The sequence below is a fragment of the Micropterus dolomieu genome, linkage group LG18 (genome assembly GCF_021292245.1).
Source record: "Micropterus dolomieu isolate WLL.071019.BEF.003 ecotype Adirondacks linkage group LG18, ASM2129224v1, whole genome shotgun sequence".
Classification (NCBI taxonomy): Eukaryota; Metazoa; Chordata; class Actinopteri; order Centrarchiformes; family Centrarchidae; genus Micropterus; species Micropterus dolomieu.
In genome coordinates this window covers 34,212,341-34,234,174 of record NC_060167.1, presented here as the reverse complement: position 1 = coordinate 34,234,174, position 21,834 = coordinate 34,212,341, and the positions used below count along the sequence as shown (strand labels likewise).

At 39.9% G+C, this 21,834-nt stretch overlaps 1 protein-coding gene across 2 annotated transcripts in view; it reads right to left on the bottom strand.

The window, feature by feature from the left end:
- LOC123987480 (receptor-type tyrosine-protein phosphatase gamma-like) overlaps positions 1-21,834 on the bottom strand; it is a 323,656-nt gene that overhangs the window by 156,510 nt on the left and 145,312 nt on the right. The window contains exon 3 of one of the 2 annotated variants that reach the window (XR_006829137.1): positions 18,543-19,252. The exons of the other annotated variant lie outside the window; for it this stretch is intronic. The gene's annotated coding sequence lies outside the window, so the exon portion shown is untranslated. Of the gene's footprint in view, positions 1-18,542; positions 19,253-21,834 lie in introns of those variants that run through there. 2 annotated transcript variants of the gene reach the window in all.

Genomic DNA, 21,834 nt, shown 5'->3' with positions numbered 1-21,834 from the left:
ATTACCAGGCGGTTGTTGCAGCTGAGCAGTACAGACAGACTGAGCAAAGAGGTGCAGAGCAAATGACCATATATGAAATACCGTCTCTGTAGAAAAAGCTGTTGAAAACAGAGCGCTCAGATGGTTTTTGCTCACAGGGATTTCTTTTAAATACTTGTAACTCATTATTTGACCATGTGTAACATGAACATCCAACATTTTAACATTGTAGATAAGTCATAAAAAATGGAAAAGCATAATAGGCCTCCTTTAAAATACAAAATGTGTAAATTGCCATAAATGACCATTAAATCAAAAGTGGTCGGGCATCGCTCACACATTCCTCGTGCTCAGGACCTAAAAATATTCAGTCTAGCTCACAAACCATTTTCATCATCATCCAATAAATTGAGCTATGCTGACATTGCTGAGCCTCCAGTAAAAGATACACAAATAGCTGTTGAAAAGCTGGAAGATGAGCTAACGCAGTCAAATCTTGTCGGCTAAATGCAGTCAATGTAACATTGTCATGCAAGGAGCATGGATTAGTTCAACCTCAAGCTGATTAAAAAAAAGACTGTAACTGTGTCTCTTGGCTGCATGTAAGTGCTGTGTGCAATCTACGTTTTAGAAGGCATGAGGTAACCCCCTGACAAACTGGAAATCACATTTCCAAACGAGGAATATGTAAGGAATCTCAGCACATTTTGACTGAATTGAAATGGTTACAAATGACAGTAAATCCCAACATAAATTGTATTAGCAAGGTGTTGGTCCATCATGAGCCTCAAGATCAGACTAAGAGCTCCTTTTCATAGATTCTCCAAGTGTGTGGAGGGATGAACAACATTCTTCTAAATGATTTTCCCTCATTTGGTGAAGTTGGTGGGAGAGGTTGAGATCTGGTGAACGAGATCTGGTGACCATGACGGCGTATCACTCACAAAACGAGAAGGTCTCATGTATGGAAGTGCATGCATACATTGTTTTTGGACTCATTTATTCATGTTTTTTTCTTTAATTTGTCACATATGTACGTAGGGATGGGGATCGATACTCGGTTCTAAAAGGACCTGGTTCCAAAATTTCTCAAAACCCAAAAAATCAATAAGGTCTGAGATTATTGATCCTGCTGTTGAAACTAGCGGGTCCTACAATGTAACGTTATGTCTTGAGCATCAAATGTCGGCTCTGTCGGCTCCTACATACACATAGCAGCAGCAGAGAGACACCTCGCCGTCGTGGTGGAGACGGCGAAGTTAAGTTAGCTCCAAACTACTGGAGTTGCCGACAGCTACGCTCAGTACTGTAGGTACAGGCAATAAAGCTTTTGCAAGAAAAAATACGTTACTATATCACATATATTCACACTCATTCATACACTGGCGGAACAGCCGCCAGGGGCAATTCGGGGTTCAGTATTTTGCCCAAGGACACTTCGACACGCAACCAGGGGGAGCCAGGGATTGAACCGCCGACCTTCCGATTAACGGCCAACCCGCTCTACCTCCTGAGCCACAGCCGCCCCAGCAGAGTGTAATGTTAAGTCATATGTCATCACAGTATATAACAATTGCACTGGTGTGTTTTCATTGTCTTTTGGCTGGTTCTACACCACCACAGCACCATGTTACCATTAGATTTGAAGCATACACAATTATAGTGCACATTTCAGACCTACTTAGTTCAGTGTTACGCAAGAACTCAGATGTAACCTTTATTTCTGTATTTCAAAGGCAGATGATACCCTTTCACTTAAAGCCAAACTGAATTAATTGCTTCATATCCTCAGCAATTCAGTTGGATCTTCAGAGGAAGCCACTCAACGCGTATCTCTCTGAGAAAGAGATTGTATCTTTTTCTTCTTCCAGCTCAGCACCACTGTTTGGGACAATAATTGTTTCCACTGCCTGAGAGGACTTTTTTTCCTGCATGGTGATCAATTGCCTCAGTATTCCATTGACCAATAACCCAATAATAAACCAGAACCCTACCCCCTTTACCCGTGCACCCCACATTCTCAATTACACCCTGCTAAAAACGTGCGGCTACAAAGGAGCATCATCCATCACGGGCCAGCATCGAGATGAGGCTGATAATCCTCTCCAGTTGAAACACACGCACAGATAAAGAGTCTAGATATGCACGCGTGCATGTGATCTCTCATGTCTCCCTCTCACATATGCATGGACACACAGACAAAGACATTCACGCACATTTCTCTTTCTCTGTCTCTCTCACCCTCACCCTGCCTCCCTCTCAATCAATGAGAGAAAGTTTGCACTGCTCTCTACAGTCTACATCTTACATCATTTTGTCTGTTAACGAGTCCTACAAATCTTTTCTTAAATAAAAGTTCAAACAAATCTGACACTTGAATGGGGATTATTTTAACCTTAACAAAACAAATCTCATTCTTGTCGAGTTATTTCTGACAATATTTCAGTAGTAAAAACCTTATTATGAAGGTCTGAAGAATAATGTAACCTGTTTCCAATATGAATAAGCTTGTTTGAATTATTGTTAATTTTAGTGCAGCTATCTGGCTTAGTCTTTCTGATTTCAAGATCAATTTTAGTTTCAATTGTTGAAATGCCTTCTTGTCAACTAAGTCTGACTGAAGTCTGTGTTTGTTTCCAACCTGTATGATGATCTGACTACTGCTTCTTGCCCTATTGGACTTTACTCTCATATCACTGTATGAGCATGTGATTTATTTGGATTGCACATCTGTCACTCAGTCACTGATAGTAATTGTGTATGTGTCTGCTTTCTATGTGGACATAGCTGGTCAGACAGACTTCTACTAGACTACATTAGCCCTCTCAGCAGCTAATTTATATCTTTGATGTTCCCAGACTTCCACTACTAACTTGATCAGTACATTATTAATACCTATAGGAATTGTGACTAAAATGATCAACCATCATGCCCTCTCTCTTCCCGCTTTCATTCCTCTCACCTTCTTTTTCATGTCGCCTCACTCCCTTCTCTCAGTGCTCTCCATCTGTCACTTTCACTCTCTCTTCCTCTAGTCATGATCTACTAGGTTCATTCACTATGTAAACACACACTGCCCGTCTCTGTCTCTTACTTCTAGCCCTTTTCTAACACACTCTGCCTCCGCTGTGTGTCCTTTGGCACTGTTTGTCCATGTCAGTGTTAAGCTGCTTGTCTCAGGGTATAAACTCCATGCCGTCACATGGAGTCTGTGTCGGGCATATTAAACAGACTACGAGCCAATAAAGCTGGCTGGTGTGAATTTTAGAAACCACAATAATCTGCCTTGTGTCTGTGTTTATTCTCTTTCCTGTGAAATTGACATAGTAGAGTTTCTTGAGCTAATCTGCCACTTAATTTGTAATGTGTACAGGCGTGGGGTGTTGATTGATAGTTTCAGGTGTCTGCAGGTTTAATCAAGCTTCATTTACAGCCACAGTAGGCAGGATTTTTAAAAACTCTAGCTGTCTTACTAAACTAAATCAACAGAGAAGAGCATGCTATTGCAGCTGCACTGCTTTGGATTTATCTGACTTTAGCAATTTTAATAGAGGCGTTTTTAAGGTCAGTTGTGACAATTGTTCTTCTCGTAGAAAGTGAGAAATTTATATAAGAGCGAAAGTGGTTTCAAAACAACACCGAGCTGGCGCTCCAGGGAAGCTGGAGTCACCCACAATTACCAAAATCTAAATGTAGTTAAAAAATTTAAACCAGCACTAGCTGTGTTTCCATCAACGTTTTTTATGCGCATTTTGAAGTATCGCATTAGAAAGGGTTAAAGGAAACAGCAAAATTTAGGGGGGGAAAAATCCCTAATTTGGCAAAAAGAAGCTTTTACCCTCGCTTGAGGTCATTTTTTCCTTTGTTGAAAGACAGTGATTGTTAAAAAATAATTGATAAGGAATATTGGATGTAAGCATATTCATTTCTGCTCTCTCAAAGAGATCATCATTTATGAAACATTAAGAAAAAACAACGTGTGATACAATTAAAAAAAACAACGTGTGATACAATGAAAAAAAAACAACATTTAACCAAATCACCATCAACACATGGCTATATCCACAGCACCAGCTGGCTTGGCAGACAGCTATAACAATAGCAACATTTCCCTAACAGGATCACAATCAGAGCAGGCAAACACATTTTGTAGTCTTCACTAGAATATTATTTACCCATGTGTAATCCATCACATATTGAGAATAAAAGTCATAATTGGCTCTACAATGACAAGAACCTCTTCTTTCAGTTCACCTTTTGAAGTTATTTGTTTTGTCAAACAGCAACCACTTTATTATTTACCTGATTGAAGTCCTTGTTAGGGTGTAATAGCATGTTCTAGTTTCCAAGTCACTCAGAATAATCAAAAGCAAAATCCTTTGACAGACCTCTGCTAGGACCACTCGCTAAGGTGCTCTGGCTTGGCTTAAAACACATCTGACTCTCATCAACACCAAGCCCAATTCTTACCAAATGAAAATGGCTCAGTGGTGTATCCGCTCTGTGAGCAGCAGTGCCATGTGTTATGTTTTTATGGTATTTCAATTTAACTGATCCCACTGATGCAGGCAGGATCAATTGAAGACAGACACCAGCGAAGAGCTTTGGATCGACTTTGATCACAAGAAACCATTAGCCCTAAGCAAAACCAATCCACTCCATCTGCTGATGCAATGGAATCAAATGCACTGGAGTGGAGTGTGGCATAGACTCTTGAGCACATCACAGCATGAACTGATCATAGTGGTTTCTCTGCTCTGATTCAAAGAGGACATACTAGGGTTTTTGCCCTTTTCCCTTTCCTTTATTGTGTTATATCCTTTTTGTGCATGTCATAGGTTTGCAATGTAAAAAACACCAAAGTCCACCCCAAAGGGAGTAAACATCTCTCACAGAAAACACTGCTTCTGAACTGCCTGAAAACAGCTTGATTGTAGTCCAGCCTTTACTTTCATAGTAAACAAAGTAGCTAGTGTATCACGCCCCTCAAAAACACTGGTGGAGAAACACACTGAGCTGCAAACTACCTTGCTTCTCACGACCCTACTCTGCTTCTGATTGGCTAGTAGTCCTTACCCAGGTACTGCACATGTGCAACTCCCACCAAAGATCAAAAAGAAGTGAGATGCCTCACTCGGTGGCTAAAACGGAGCATTCAACACAGGGTGATAAGAGGAGTAGAAGCAATGTGCAGTATGACAGAAATAAGGTGTTTTTTGAAAATGAAACCATGTAAACCTCTTCTGGTACCTGTGAATGAGCATAACAGGACCTCTTTAAAGCAGGATGAGACCACATGCTTACTAGAAAAAAAGTCGATGTTTAAAGTGAGAATCTATAACATTTGAAAGAAAATTATGCTTTTCCTTACACAAATGAAGGTTGAATTAATTAGCAATAAACACGCCTTTGTTTTCCTGCAGCCTTACTTGGTCTTAGTATGACCTTGCTTATAGTGGCTACTGTTAGCTAATGTTAAACCTCAGACAGCGCATTGGGAAAGTTTAGGCAAAACACTTAAGTTGTGATTGCATCAGCCAACTGGTGTCACCTGCTTCATTCATGATTCACTCTCAGTGGTTCATTAAGTCACCAATGGGCGACCAGCTGACTTGCAACATCCATCAATATTCCGTTGTTCACTTTACTGAGAGCTAATGTCCATGTATGTGTGGGGGACATAGTTCTCCAACAGAATGCTCTGATCTCCCACAAACAGCAGATCTTCTACCTAATCTAACTGTATAAACAGATGGAATATATATGGTTATTTCATTGAAATAAGTAACATTACTGATTTATGACTTCTCTACTTGTGCTACGGTTAAACTATGGTTATGCATTTACCTGTATTCTGTAATTACCACTGGTGGCCTGTTTACCCAGAGTTCAACAGCCTTACTTTAAAGTCTAAAGCCTCACTATCAACTTTCCAAAGGATACAATGAGTGTCCATTTCCTTACCTCACATTACAAAATTATTTAGCCCAACGAGAAGATACAGACAATTTCGCTATTCTAGAGACTAGGGCGGAGAATTTAGAGCCATTTCAATGAGTTAACATGCATACAGTGTAACCTGGTGTTACAGCAGCACCACAGGGATAACCCTTTAGCATCTGTACGGAATCCTGTTCAGTAGAGATGAGAGGGCCAAAATCCTAATTCCATGGCGGATTAGCTATGTAGGGATGAAGTTAATTTGCTCTGCATGCAGAAGAGCTTCTGTGAGCTCAAAGGATGATCCAGGATACCATTCATTCTTCTATTATAAATTATTAGTAAATGTGCTCTGTCAATAAGCTGAGTGGGAAAACACAAACACACATCCACTCCCTGAGGTGTGTTTGGAGAAATGCGTGTGCATGACACCAACCCCCCTGTCCTTGCCTTACTCCTGAGTGTAATTACAGCTCTTAAAGATGAAGGATCACTCACTATTAATTAATCAATACACATCACCCAGGGGGGAAGAGAGGGAAAGCAAAGCAAGCAGTTGGTGCATTTCCAGAACGCAATACATCCATTTTGGGCAGGGAAAAATCATTATCTGATGTTCAGCACCCCGTATATATCTAAACCGTACAAGGTTAAAGTGGTATCATTCTGTCAGTCGAGGACACAAGTTACCTATTGTCCTATAAAAAGGTCTTCATTTTTATAGAACACTTCTGTTAGGTTTTGTGTGTGTGTGTGTGTGTAAGTAGGTGTGTTCCAGTCTTACAGTCTTCATACTTTATAAAAATAGAACACAAAACCTGCATATTTTACATGGAAACCAATTAGGCGGGTGTTTGATCAGTTAGACGTAATATATTCATTATACTACATGAAATAAGAAACAAATACAAATTGGAAAGCTGGAAAGCTTTAGTCACCCTTCTAAATTGCATTTGATATTAAATTATTTGCAGACCTGAAGATAATAGAAAAAAATCTCAAGACTGGAGTCCTGTAAGGAGGAGCTGCTAAATAAGTATTTAGTAGTTGCTGACATGTAGTGCAGTAAACGTAGTGTAAAAAAGGCTCCGTGTAAAAAAGGCTCCATGAGTATATAGCGGGACTATCTTCAGCTATGGATTATTATACATTTAGTACTCTAGTGAGTATGTACTCAGTAGCAGGATACTATATATGGGACTGACTTGTTCATCACCAGCCTATGTCCAATAAATGGAGTACTGAGTTAATGTAATTAGTGACTTTCCACCGCTGCCCATATTTAAGGTGTTTGAAGAATAACTGTGGATGGAATTCTTGAACCAAAGGCTCTACTACATGTCAGAGCAAAGGCCTATTAAAGCTATGGCTGCTTTCTTTTGATCAAAGAAGATCACTCAGATCACACACACACACACACTATGAGTCACGACATAAGGCTTATCAATAGCCCTTCAGTTACGCTCATTAGACCCTCAATTAGCACCAACTCCTTTGATTCCTGGCATGGTGTAGCAAAAGAAGACGTAGTCATGTGCTTCTAAAAGCAACATTTACTGAAGTTCATTAACAACACAGCTATTGAGGGAGCCCAAAACAAGATAATCCGCAAATTGCTATTAGACAGCAAGCAGGGACAGATTCATGTGAGCAGCACAAGTTTAGAGAGCGAGGAGGACACAGTGCTGAGAGTGATCGATGTTTTAAGCCTCCCGAGGAACTGGGTCTCTGGATTTGAGCGAGCAGAAGGGTTTAATTTGCTTTCTAGCTTCAAAGCAGCTCAATCTCAGTTTGGCAGTTTGTATCGCTCGCATGTAAACTCCAGCTGAGAGAAACTCCGTTGGATTTACCCTGAGAGCAAAGCATCACCCTGTTAGACTGCACCTTCAAACATCAGGGAGCTGAGCTTTGACTGTTTTTGAGTAATGGAGTTAATAGACAATAGTGTTATCTGACAGTTTTTGCCACGTCTTAACATACTTTTATAGAAATCATCCTAAACACTGCAAAAAGAAAACCATAGTTCCCTCAACCTCACCCTGTTTGCCCCAGTTGTGGGAACATGCTCTTCCTGTTTAAAGACTGTAAAATGAAATGTTAAAGAAAGAAAAAAAGATCTTTGGGTAAATTAGGGCTTTGGCTGAATTTGGTAAGCCATCATCATGTCAAGACTGCAAGGTTGGAGAGCCTTGAGGGGGTAAAATGTGCTATGAGATGGGACTTCAAACCTAGGTGTCATGGATTTAACCATTATTGATATTTTGAGCTTTAATCCATCTAAGAGTATTTTTCTAAATGTTTCTTCACGGAAATCATGAGGGGGGGCATTTGTCAAGCTTCACTTTGTAAAATACTTAATTCATAAACTATTTCAATAAACAATACACTGTGTTTTTTTTTTTAACAATCAACCAACTGATTTCTGGTGAAGTCTGCACCTAAAGCAGACTCTCGAAGTTGCAGAAAGTGCCCTTGAATTCTCCTGTGTATATCTACATATGTTGATATACTACTACTTTGAAACAGAAAATACATCTTTGCAAACTTGTAGGACTCCGGTGTTCTTTGCAAAATCCTTTGTATACCCACCTGCCCCAACAGAGGTACATGAATGCTGTTTACAGGAAAACTAGAGTTAATTAACTTGGGTTTGTTTACAACCTATCTGATTGACTGACATATCCTGTTTTGCCCCATAGGACCCATTATTAGCAATGTTGTTTCATTCAGATTTCAGCAGAGATTTCAGCAATCCCTTTGTTTACTCTGTAAAACTCTTTTGTCCAGTCCTGCATCAACATTTCCAATGTTTTTCAGTAATTATTAAATCACTATATGCTAACATAAATTAGAATAGCAGAATTTCAGCTGCCAGCTGTTGTTAGGACATAACAAAACAAAATCATGAGATCAACATGACTGGACTATTCTGTACTGCGTATTACAAATCTTTATATTAAAAACATTTCAGTCTATTCTAAATATTCTAGTCTATTCTTAATGTCTGGAAAGCTGCTTTAAAAAGTCCTTTGAGAAAAACGAGCGTCTTAAAAGATCAAAACACACACTCACTCTTCAAACACAAAAAAGCGTCATGTTTTGGCAGCAACACAGCTGTCATCAATCAATGCTGAAACAAATCCTTCAATCCCTACCAATACAATATTATCCTAGCTATCGCAGCAAATACTAATTTATTTACATTGCTGATATTGATATTGACGTGTTTTTTCACCTTTAGCAAGTTGATAGATGGCTGCACGGGTGGAAGGAGGTGATTTGGTGATTTAGGGTCCAATTCTGGCCACTAAAATTGGTTTCTGCCAGAGTAATACATCAAAGGGAATTAAAAGGTGATTGCGGCGTGTGTGTGTGTGTGTGTGTGTGTTGCAATGAAAAGAGAGGGGAAATGGGTTGGTTTGATGGTGCCATGGTAACACAAAACAGATGGATTAGGATGTGGACAGAAGAAGAAATTGGATGGAAAGAATGGGGAAGAGATGGAGAGGACGGCTTCAAACTCTCATTGACCTTAGCCTGATTCAGGTTGCCCTAGCGTGCGCGAGTGCTCACACACACACATACACACAAGCATACTCAAGTGCACACGCCCTCGGTTTTTCCACAGCACTAAACTGTGAGTGATAGGGCACTTGTCTCATCATCATGGCTGTCATGTCAGACAGAGACAGAGGATTAATGACATCTAGGAGAGCTGGCCACTTTGGCTCAGGTGGTGGAGAGAGAGGGCTCAGCCTGAAACTTTCCACACACCATAATGATAAAAAAAGGGGAAAATACCTTTTCTTGACATTGTTGTCTCTATTCTTTCCCAAACTATTCCTGCTCTGAAATCTGAAAGAATAAACAAAGGTTCTATTGAAAGTGCAATGTTCATTTCAAAATACTTACTGACAATCTTGCTAGTCCCTATTCCCTCTCAAGTAATCAGCAGTAAGAGCTGTGCTCACCAAAGGGTGTAGTGCAGTTCTACATTAACAGCGTGCACCAGGTAGCTGGAATGTGCAGAAAAATTTGAAAAACAACACCACAAACCTTGCAATATCGACTTTAGTAGTACAGTGTCTTTGTCCAGCAACTCCAGCATTATTCATCTTTTTATGTGAGTCTCACAACTCTTTACTAAGGTTAGGGAAAGACTGTGGTCTTGCTTAAATTTATTTAATTTTTTTTGCATAATCCTATGTGATAGTCAGGATGCAAACCTCAGTCACACACTATCTACTCAACCACCTCCCTATAGCTTCCTTCATTAAAAAAAAATGGTGTTAGTTAACACCATTCTTTCATGGAAGAAATTACGTTTCTCTGAAAAAGGTATTTGGCAAAAACAATTTGCACTATATAAATATAATTTCAGGGAGACCTGGTGGTTGTTCCGCCAGTTTGTGAGTGTTACTTTCTGTTTGAGGTACAATAATGGCAAATCATCGATTTTTGATGCCTCGTCTTCGCACGTTTCGAGCTCGAACCCTAATAATTCCTTCAGTTCCAATAAGGACCTCACACGTTTTAGTGCTCGGGCCCTAATTACATGTTGTACGAACTTGCTAGGCTATATGTACCACGACATATGCAATGATGGCAGAGGGTCATCACATTAAAAGATAGACGTACAGTAGGCTACACGTCAATAAAACATGCGCAGTGAATCACAAAGAGGTGTTTATTTTCAGTAACATAAAATAACTTTTCTCAGTTACACTGTAACGTGACAAGTTACTTTATATTTGGCAGGTATCTTGTACTGTACTTTTAAAAGTAACACTGGTCATCGAGTTGGAAGCATAAACAAAACTGTTTAAGTTCACTTTTTGGGCTGCAGGTGGCACTAGAGAAAAGCTAAAGAATGCCCGACGTGGAAAAGGTTTATCCTCTAGAGAGCATGGTTAATTTATTGGTGTAAACTCATTGAACATCTGTCAGTTATATTTTTGAGATATGATTACAGAGCAATGTGTCGGTGATAAGGAAATTTTGTCTTATCTTAAATCACATATCTGTGTGCCCCAGGCATTCTCAGCAAACTCTGATTTCTAAACCAAAGCACAGCTGATGTACTGTTTTTAAGTAGAGATATTCACTTCAGATCATACCAGGATACTCCAGTGGTCATGGTGGAATTTTATTTTTCCTAGTCTGTGAGAGTGGTGTGTTATTTAAGTGTGCAATAAGTACTAGACACAACACCTTTCTGTCTTAAGGGGGCATGGCAGGTAATATGATTTCCACGTTGTTGCTTAAACCCTGGACAGTTAGGATGGATCAATAAAACCTGCAGGGATCAGAATTTTCACACAGGACTCAAACTCCTGCTCTTTGTACATGTCGGGTTTCTGACTCAGAATGACAAAATAACACCTATTCTGACTGAAACACAGATTTAAAATAAATATACATATAGACTAGTAATTGTCTTACACAACTAAACTAGCAGACGGGTAAAGCCCTCCCACACTTTGCTTTCTCTGTATTCTTGTTATGCCAAATGTCAACAGCATTGGTCGTTGTTTGAACACTTAACCCGACTGAAGCTACATCAGTCTACTACGTTTTAGCTTTAAAACGCAGCAATTTTGCTGTTTACTGTTGCTGTCCAGACCAAAACGGCGAATCCAAACACCTAAAATCGAGTATCCAACGAAGGTTAAAGTCAAGATGCTTCCAGTATCTTCAACCAAGTCCAGTTGCCCTTGACTTTAACCTTCGTTGGATAACTACGACCTGGATGACTGAGAATCTTCACTAAAATCGAGCAGTTTGAAAAAGCCGCTAACCCTGTTTTCGTTTTAAAACTCTGGGGTTGCATATTAGTGCGGACAGGCAAAAAAGGAGGACTTTGAAAACGCTGACACAGATACTCACGTTGGGTTTTCTAATTGGGTCTTATCAGTCATGCAAAGCAAAAACAATGGTTTGGTATTTTTATTAAAATATTTTGTACTGTGAAAATAACACATACAGTACACTTCGCTTTGTACTCCTGTGTTACTTTCAGTAAAAGCTCCACCTTGGTCCATGCAAACTAATCTGTGGTGTGGGTCCTCGCCATTGCTATTCTTCATTCATCTCTTTTAGTACCGTCTTCTTTAGCTGAATCTACTGCAACTCTGGAGTGGACAAGTAGACAATCTGCTTCCTGTTTACACCGGCACACACATGTCCAGTGTACGTGAACGGCCGCTTGACATGCATTATCAGTTGTTTAATATAGGCAGAGATCCGTTCTGATACGCAGCTTAAATGCTCGGGTGAATGGAGATCGTGTGGATGTAGCCTTAAAATGGTTGTGCTTTCCTGACTAACACCCTCTTGTGTGTCCTCTCACAGTGGCAAAGTTGAATGTAGTGTGAGATTATACCTTTTAGGGAGGAGGTTGGGGAGGTTGGAATCAACAAAGCAACTTTGATGACTGAGACAGCAGTTTGGTCGCCTATCAACGGTTAACTATTTATTTTACCCATTATTTCAATCCTAACCAAGACTGGTATTATTCTATATACTTCTTATTGTCCAAAGACCAAAACCAACAACTTTATGACATACCATTCCTATCAGTGGCTGTCTGCTCCAAGCCCATTGTTTGCTACTCAAGCGTAAATCTTTAAAAATGGATCAAATACTTAGTTTTTTTTTAAGGCTCAGCAATTTGATAAGCTATTTCAAAAGGGATTTGTGATAAAACACTGGATTTAAATTCTTGTCAAAACCAGTCATCCTCCATGTGGAAAATGTAGTTTTACTCTGGCAGGGCCCCTTGTGATCTCTGTCATATCTCGCAACAAATTACCATCCATGGAGAATGCTCCACATGGCTGCCTGCACATTAAGGTGGATGCTTAATGTACCCACAAGCGCATCCAGACACACACACGCACACAGACACACACAAACACACACACACAAGCCAGTAGCTACTTACTTATGGTACTTGTACTTCTACTACACTACCAACCACACTACACTTACAGTAGAGTTTGTATGTAGGAATAAGTTGACAATTACTGAAGATGCATTATAAAAATCAATAATTTACATTCCGGCTTCTTTCAGAGCGAGAATCAGTGTCATCATTGAAGACATGTACATAAAAGAGCAATGTATTGTTACTGTATTCATTAATTTATAGGTTGTATGGATCCATTATCAATGAGTCATACAATTTAAACTCAGCCTATGGCACTATAGGTCATCTGCATGATGTTCCCAAATAGATCACTAAATTGAATAAAGATTACATTTTTAGAATATTAAGAAAAGGAAATTATGATGTTTCTGATACTGTGAATTTCCATTTTTACAGGATTCATTTGCTGTGGAAGTGATCCAGATGTGTGATACCTCAGTAATCAATAAATCAATTTCTGTCTTTCTGTCTGCTTTAAGAATTGCTACAGCATTGAGCATGTCAAGGAGAAAGACAAGGTGTTCGTTTTCTACCCACAGCCAGCGATGCCTCAGATGAACTATGTTCTGCAGTAATATATCATTAATTAAATCAAATTCTGCTTATAATTTTAAAAAAGCCTGGCTCTGCATCTGAGATGACCTATATCTGATTGATATAGTTACTTGTACAATATATCAGTCAGTAGAAGATAAATGGACAAATGCAAATAATGATTTATTTGTTATGGGCAATGAAGTTGAAGGATAGTAATTATACACACATCACATAGGTGCAAGACTATCAGAAAATAGTATCGGTGAAAATGGGAAATCCTGCACACTTACACCACTACACAAAAGTTTAAACATAGCCACAACCGGCGATTTGCTTATTTCTTTTACGCCACACCGTTTTCAGAATAGTTTCAAACACGTGGTTCAACATCATTTGTAGTTTGTTAAAGTTTGAACATGCAGTTTCTAATTTATAGCCTAATTTCTGTTATTCCACGCCCTGTTTTCCTCAGGTTTTGTTGCAAATACTTACATGGACATCTCCTGCACTTTTTAGGATGATTGGAGAGCTGATTTCTGATTTATTTTACACCACATCCCTGTGTTTTTTAAACCAAAGAACACACTAAGGCCGATACTGGTCCTTTTATCACCTCCCAGGAAACTAAACAAAAGTTCACTTTTGGCCTGGTGAGGGTACCAACAATGTTCGCTCAGACCTGGCCGCGGGTGACAACATCCAGGAGCACCAACAAACCAATGGTACCGATTATTTAGACAGCGACCCCACGGAGGTTAAATAGCTGAGGTTTAAGCAGTCATGACTAAGAAGTATGACTGACTAGAGGATGAGGGACGAAACGTCTTCAGGTTCAGCCAAGTATAGTTGCCCTTGATTTTAACCTCCCTTGGATAACTATGACCTGGATGACTGAGAACCCTCACAGACATGATCACTGGCCCATTTATGTCCATTTAATTCCAGAGCCACACCACTTGATGATGATGATGATCCAGTGAAAATTTGATGGCAATCAGAGACACGGTGTAGGTGGAAATGTCAAAAATGTAATGGCCTTTATGGAATGAACATCTTGATATTGTTTTCTATTTTAGTCCCAAACACACAATGGCCATTTATAACAAACGGTTATACAGTTGTATTTGGTGGAAAAGGCTCTGCTCTTTGAAGGCACTCAGGCACCAGGGCGCCTGGAGAAAACCCACATAGCCACAGAAGGAACCTGCAAACCTGGGTTTGAACCTCCTTGCTGTGAGGCGACATGCTAACCACTGCAGTGCCATGCTGCCCGAATCAGATAATGTGGTTTGGAAATCATTTGAAGGATCTTGAAGTACTTCCTAGGTGACAGGATTTTAGACACATTATCAGTCAAAAGGAAAAATCTGCTAATCAAAATACAGCCAAGAGTGAATCAAAAGAAAAGTATTCTGTAGTACACACACTCAATTTCTCACTCTCTGTCAAACATGCACACACACGCACCTTGTGTTTACAGGGATATAACACACTGCCTCCTGCTACCGCAATGTTGTCAAGGGCTTGCCAGATGATGTATGACAAGTCTTGGAAATCTTTAGCTGAGATGATCTGGTACAAATGAATTAATAATTCATGTTTGATGGAGTCTTTTTAATATTTCAAGCATAATTAATAAGCAGGGGCATCGCTTCCCCTCACCAGAGGAAATCACACTCAACATCAACAGCAGATAAATGAGACAGAGCGTTCTGTCCCAGCCCGCTACACACACACACACACTCGTACACAAGGAGAACCTTGGATGAATTAGACAGGAGGCCTAGGGCGTAGCCTGGCTTAGCGTACACAGTCACACACACATGGATGTAGTCGCACAGTATGGATGTGGAATAGAAAGAGACCGGGAGTAGGAGTGTACATCTAAGCCCCTATTAAGTTCAAATCCAACTCTCAGCTCATAGAAAATAAATTCACAAATGGGAGAGAATGACTCTCAGTCCCAATACACAGCAGCACTGGCCGACATGCACACACGCAGCGCTGCGGGCGGAGGCATTAGATGAAATATAATACACGCTCGCTGTGTATGGTGGCTGGATATTATCGTGCATAGTGATGAAGAATGGTCTCAGATTAGACGCTGCTTGCTCTAAGTAAACCATAATAAGTTTCAGAAACACTGGTCTTTGCAGCTAATCCATCTGCCTCTACCTGCAGTGGAGGTTCTGCTTTTGGGACGGATAGTGGGAGGGAAGGAGGTACCGGTGCATGGGTGTGTGCTGGGTGAGCATCCGACAGGCTTGATTGCACCCACCTCCCCAGACAAAGAAATGTGCAAAGGGTCAGTGACGGAGGTCAGCAGAGGTGGAAAAGAAGAAAAAAAAGCACCAAACAACATAATCCAGTACTGATGGACCTGAACAACAGGTCAGTCAGGTCAAAGACCCCCTTCTCTCAGGCCCGTGTGCCATTTCACCTAACCTATCAACCACCACTACCAAGGTCTTACAGGCACTTAGGAAGCACTCTACCTAGGTGTAATTTTGTGTCCGAACAATATAAACCCTCTCCAAAATGATTGAACTGTCGCCACTATTTCAAGATAAAAAGTCTTTTTTTTTTTTTTTTTCTTCTCACAGATAAAGATCTTATGCCTCCTAACAACCACAGAACGAGGCAATTTCGATTCGGGGTACAAAATGGAAGGTTGATATACTATATGTGTATGTATTACATCAAGTCAAAAACTACTTTGTTTATTCATAGCTCACTGCTACGACACCCACTAAGGTATCCTACACGCAATGAGAACATGAAAAAGAGGACAAAGACACAACAGGGGGGTTGTAAAAGAGATTAAATAGTAAAAGAAAACATAATTGCCTACATGTCGAGGACAAAGCCTCCCTTTCTCCTTCAGTTTTGAGGGATAAATCTCCTCCTACACCTCCAATCTGGACAAACTTTATATTGCTAGAATTTTTGGTGAATAGAAAAATACAAGATAAAAATGCTCTGTAACCATCTGGTAGTTCTTGAACTTCTAATGAAATATTGTTAAATTGCGTTATTGCTGCTTTTATTGCTGTTGTTTATTTAAGATAAGGATCTGAGTCGTCCTTCCACCACTGAGGACGGAAATAACTACACTTATTTCAGACATCAATGAAAACACACAGTGAGGAGGAAAATCGAACACTGGCTTGTTTGATTTTCAGTTTTTCCAACCAACTTTGACTCTAACTGTTCTTAAAAACTTCCATGGGACATATCATTTCAACAAAAGAAACAAACTACACCTTCTACACCTATAAACTAAGTGTACTGCATGCATTTTGCAGTAAGGCCACGGTGCCTGTCTCTGTGGAGTGACCACGATGGCACCATGCTTTATTGAAAAGCAGGTGTATTCGATGGACACTAACTAACTATGACATCACTTCTAAAACACATTTAACTTTTTTGTCCAAATTATTTCATTTCAGTTCGTAGGGAGCAATACTGTATGTTCTCTTCTTCTCTCTCTAGTAGGGCTGCCCCACGACTAAGGATTTACATGGTCGAATCAGAATCGTCAAGTCCTGCCACTCGTGTATTCTTTGTGTGGTTCATCAACAGTGATAAATTATTCGAAAGTCCCACAAGGTGCGGAAAACTCGCCACAACACCAGTGAAGCTGGGGCTCAGTCTCTTCATCAAGTTTTCCTCTTCCACCACCACACACACGTTACGCCTACACATGCGCACTGACGACCCAGGGTTAGGGTTACAATTTTGGATTACACAGTTTAAAAACATTTATTGAAAGTTTTATACTTTTTACACGTTTATTTACAGCATTAAATGTTGAAATGTATATTTTAATAGGCGGTATATTAACTTATTGGGAAAAAACTGGTAGTTCTATGAAAAATCGGGCGTTGAGCACCCCCACATAGCCAAAATGGCATGATCCTTGTTTCGCTGCATTCGACTGTGAGATCGACAGTCGAATCAGGCTCCGCCCTTCGACTATTGGGGGTCAGCCCTACTCTCTAGCAAAGGTTAATGGCGTAAAACAAAGAGATCCCTTAGACAGGACATTTATCTGATGCTTTTATCCAAAGCGATGTCGCACGTCTCTGGAGCAACTAGGGGTTAAGTGTCTTGCTCAGGGACACATTGGTGGATGGTCATAGTGGGGAGTTGAACCCAGATCTCTCACACTAAAGGCATCTGTCTTAGCCACTGCGCCGTCAACATCCGAGATATGTTTGATGTGTCTACATTTGATTACATTGGACGGAAACACAATTGGCTTTGTTGTTTTAAATTGTATTTTTTTTTTCTTCCTTTGTCACATTTTCTTTTAAAGCGATAATCTTTAAGATTATCAAACCCCGACCTCCTGTTTATGGCAGCGTTTTTCAGCAATGCGAACCTGTTCACATTTTATTATGGCTTCCCAGTACAGTCCATCTCTCTGATGGCTGTGTAGCCAAGCAATGATGTAAACAGCCTATATGTTTTATCTACACAATACGCCTTTTACTCACCTCTGATTCGCACCCCTCTCTCTCTCTCTCTCTCTTTCAAGTAAGGGGTCACGGCATGAAACAAAGATATTACTCGAACAGGACAAAGTCATATTCAATTACAGCACAGGGATATTGGGTGTACAGTAAATTGAACAATTATGTGGCAGGGTTACAGTGGCAGATGGGCACGGAGCCCCATTTTAGTGGAGTGTGCTCGCAGAAGTGTCAGGTCATTCCATTACAGCTGCAAACAGGGAGGGAGCCCATCGCAGCATACTTATTAAACTACATACACACACACATACAGTCAAGAGACTGCTGGGAGACAGTGATAGAAAAAGAAAATGCGATACAAATTATAATCTAACAATCTCTACCAACCACATGTGTCATTTATGTTATTTTCCCTTTAATTGATGGGCAGCCCTACTACAGTAACTCAAAACTATATTCAAGTTTATTTTTTTAAAAGTGCAGTACTTTTCCCTCTGCATTTGAGTTAGTATTCACACAGTCTCTAAAAGAAGTGTTGGGGATGGGACCAGCATTCACGAGACCCTAAGCAGAGCTTGACATCCAACCTCCAATCACCCACATAATAACTCCTGCGTCAAAACACAACGTGAATTGTTACCATTAAGGTTTATTTGGTTTTCATATTTCTATGGATGCTTTACAGTACAGACCTGGGTTTCATGTATCAAAACATTTAAGGTAAAAAAAATAAATGAATAAAATAGAAAGATGTTAAGGTTGCATTTCAGGTCAATGGTGTACATTTCTGATGTTGACCTCTTTCAGCTAAATGATACGACCAGGGATGTCTGCGCCACATAGTCGGACTTTTTTCCACCAAGCCAGACAAAGACTATGAAGCTGTACATGTCGAATGACATGTTTTCAGGATGGTACATATCAACACCACAAACATGCTTATTTTTTTTCTGAATGCTTAAACAGTAACAGTCATTCTTGAAGCGCTTTATCTGAAACCATTACCACTTGCAGCCAAGTCATTTACCAAGTGTGCCAAACTGAATGCACGATCTCTGCTTTACACTCAGTTTGCAATTCATTAACACACTTCTATCACAACTATAAACATTACTATATTTTGCTACACGATTTTGCCAATTGGCATTCAGCATTGACACGTGTGAAAACACTTTTTGATTTTTAGTTTGCATACCAATCAAAGCTTGAGCACTACACGCAAATAGGCCACAGGTATTGTAAGCCACTGGTTTGGCTTACAATGGAGTCTTTAGAGGGATGACGAGGATGAGGAAGAGGATGATGAGGTGATGAAGTAAGAGGAGGAGAGGGCAGGATCAAGGTCAAGCAGCCTGTTTCCATCCAAGGGGTCAGTGTGGAGGGCGGAGGGATGCTGGGAAAGCAGGTTGAGGTTTAGCAGACGCCAACATCACATCAATACATTTCTATTAATACTATATGATTTTGGTCATTGCAGCTATTTATCATTACACTTCTGTTTATAATGTAGGCTATTATACTGTTAATTAATACAATTTATCATTACACTTCTGTTAATACTGCACATGTTATATATTATTAGATTTTTATACTTTCTTAAGTTCTCTGCTTACCTACTTGTACTATTAGTTCTATTCCTTTATGCTATGATGTACAAGCGAATATCTGTCCCAGAATTTCCCCCCTGGGGATCAATAACTTATTCTGATTCAATTCTATTTACACATTTCAATTAGGTAACCCATTTCTATTCAGATTAGCCTCATTGCAAAGTTATAGCCACACAGTCAGAGTTCAGAGAGTTGGTGATGAATAAAGTGCTTTTATAAGTGGTATCACAGCCAGACTTTCCAGTGATCATGGCAACGGTGATTGTAGCCAGGCGAAACAATAGCACATCACAGTACATCATAAGCGTACAGATGGCACAGACAGCACAATACCTGATATTCACCACAGGGGAATAAAACTGGAAAACAACATGAAACCTACAGCTGTGAGAAGCGGAGACAATGGTTACGCACTGTACCAGTCCAGCATAGAGCAGAGTCCATGCAGTCAGAGGCATGAGGGAGAGCACACAGTTAAAGCACCCTAAATAAGAATCATTCTAATAAAACACTCGGTACAGAGTGAGTCATAGAAAAACAAGAATTCCCGCAGATAGAAATGAATGAAAAAGTAGATAATTGGAATATATCAGTTTTAAATCAAATGTTGCTTAACAATGTCATGTTTTATGCTACTTCTGTAAGAACAAATTTTACTGGGACCACTACAGAAAACCGCAGATAAACATTTAACAGACACAAAACAAGGGCAAATTGCACTCTTGAAACCCTGGAACTACTTTATCAGGAATTGATGGACACCCAGCAGCGAGTCAGAATCAAGTTTTCACCCAGAACATTGTGAATGTATTTATAACCAAGGACAATAACTTAAATTCTAGAAGAAAATAAATTCTAGAAGGTAGGTTGCCAGTTGAGTGTTTCAAGCAGTTGGCTAAGAGTTCAAAACCTTTCCAGAAAATTCTGAGTTTGCACCAGTACTCTTGTAATCGTTAAGAAGGGAATTAAGTCTTTCAGCATAAATCTGAGTTAACCACATACCTCGGAGAAAACGTTTGACTGATATTAAGCTATTTCTGTGACATAATTAACATGTAGGTCAGAGTCAAATGTTAGTCACAATTAAACTCATCACAATCAATTAAAAGATCGTCACTTGCCGTCAACATGCTTTCACCCCTTTCATTCTTATATTCACATTGTCTTATTGGCGTTCACTCCCTGTCAGCTGTCCCACCCCATGTTCTCATCTAATGTTTCACTGTGGCTCACTGCCAGTGAATGTATTAGCACAAATGAAGGAAACAAAGATGAGACAGAGGGCGGGACTAAGAGAGAGAAGAAATAAAGTTATAATAAAGAGACACACACATGTATGACGACAGTAAAGTTCAACAACATAGGTAATAGTTTAATTGTTCAATGTTGTGCTTTTGGGAACCCCAAACCACTCTCTCTTTGAGGTCTACCCTACTACTCTACAGTGTTTCTTCTTGGAGCACACATATGAAGATGCAGCCACAGGACTCCAGCAACTAAACATTGCAATTTCAAGGGAAATGGTGATGCCTTGAACACCCTGTTGTGTGTGCAAGCACACTGCACTTTACTGCCTTTTTACTACGGCAGTGTTTATATATAAACGTCACTGCTGATTGGGTAACACATACAGTAGCTTAAAGCCCGTTGCACACTGTTTCTAGGAAACATTTTGTTCAACCTGGAAACTTTAGCAAACCAGTGCAAAAGGTTTTGAGATTGAACATGCCCCAGATGACAATCACCTTGTTAGGCTGGACCAAGTGGTTGAGGAAGGGAATGGATAGAAGGTTTGTTTTTGGTATGTTTGTTAAATTTCTTCTGTATTTCTTTAATTTATCGTGCATTTTATTTAATCTGTAATAGGCAATAGTTATTTGTGTTTTGTGTATGGACACGTTTGTAAGGTTAATAACGTCACCACCTCAGCTTCTGGAATCTGCTACACCTATGAGGTTGTTTTTGTGTCATCAGCCTGCTACCTTTTGTGAGAGTTGTATAACTTTTTTATGGACACTAGTAAAAATCTGATCTCTGGAAAAAATCCCAGTTGACTCAATACTGCTGGCTTTCATTTTGTTTTTAGGGGTTGTCTAAAATGTGCACCTGGTGGTCCTCAAACGAGTGTCCTCTGTCCTGTATATGTAAGGAAACTGCAGAGTCTTGACCTGAGGAGTTGGCCCTTCTGTGTTGAGCCATACACAACCGCATGGCTCAACACAGAAGGGCCAACTCCTCAGGTATTCTTTTGTGATTTTTACTATGACACAATTTCTGGATGGTGTCTTCAAAAGTCAAACGGTTAAATTTGTTCATCATTCCTTTGTCACTCAGTCAACTGTTCCTCTACTCACACCTATGGGGT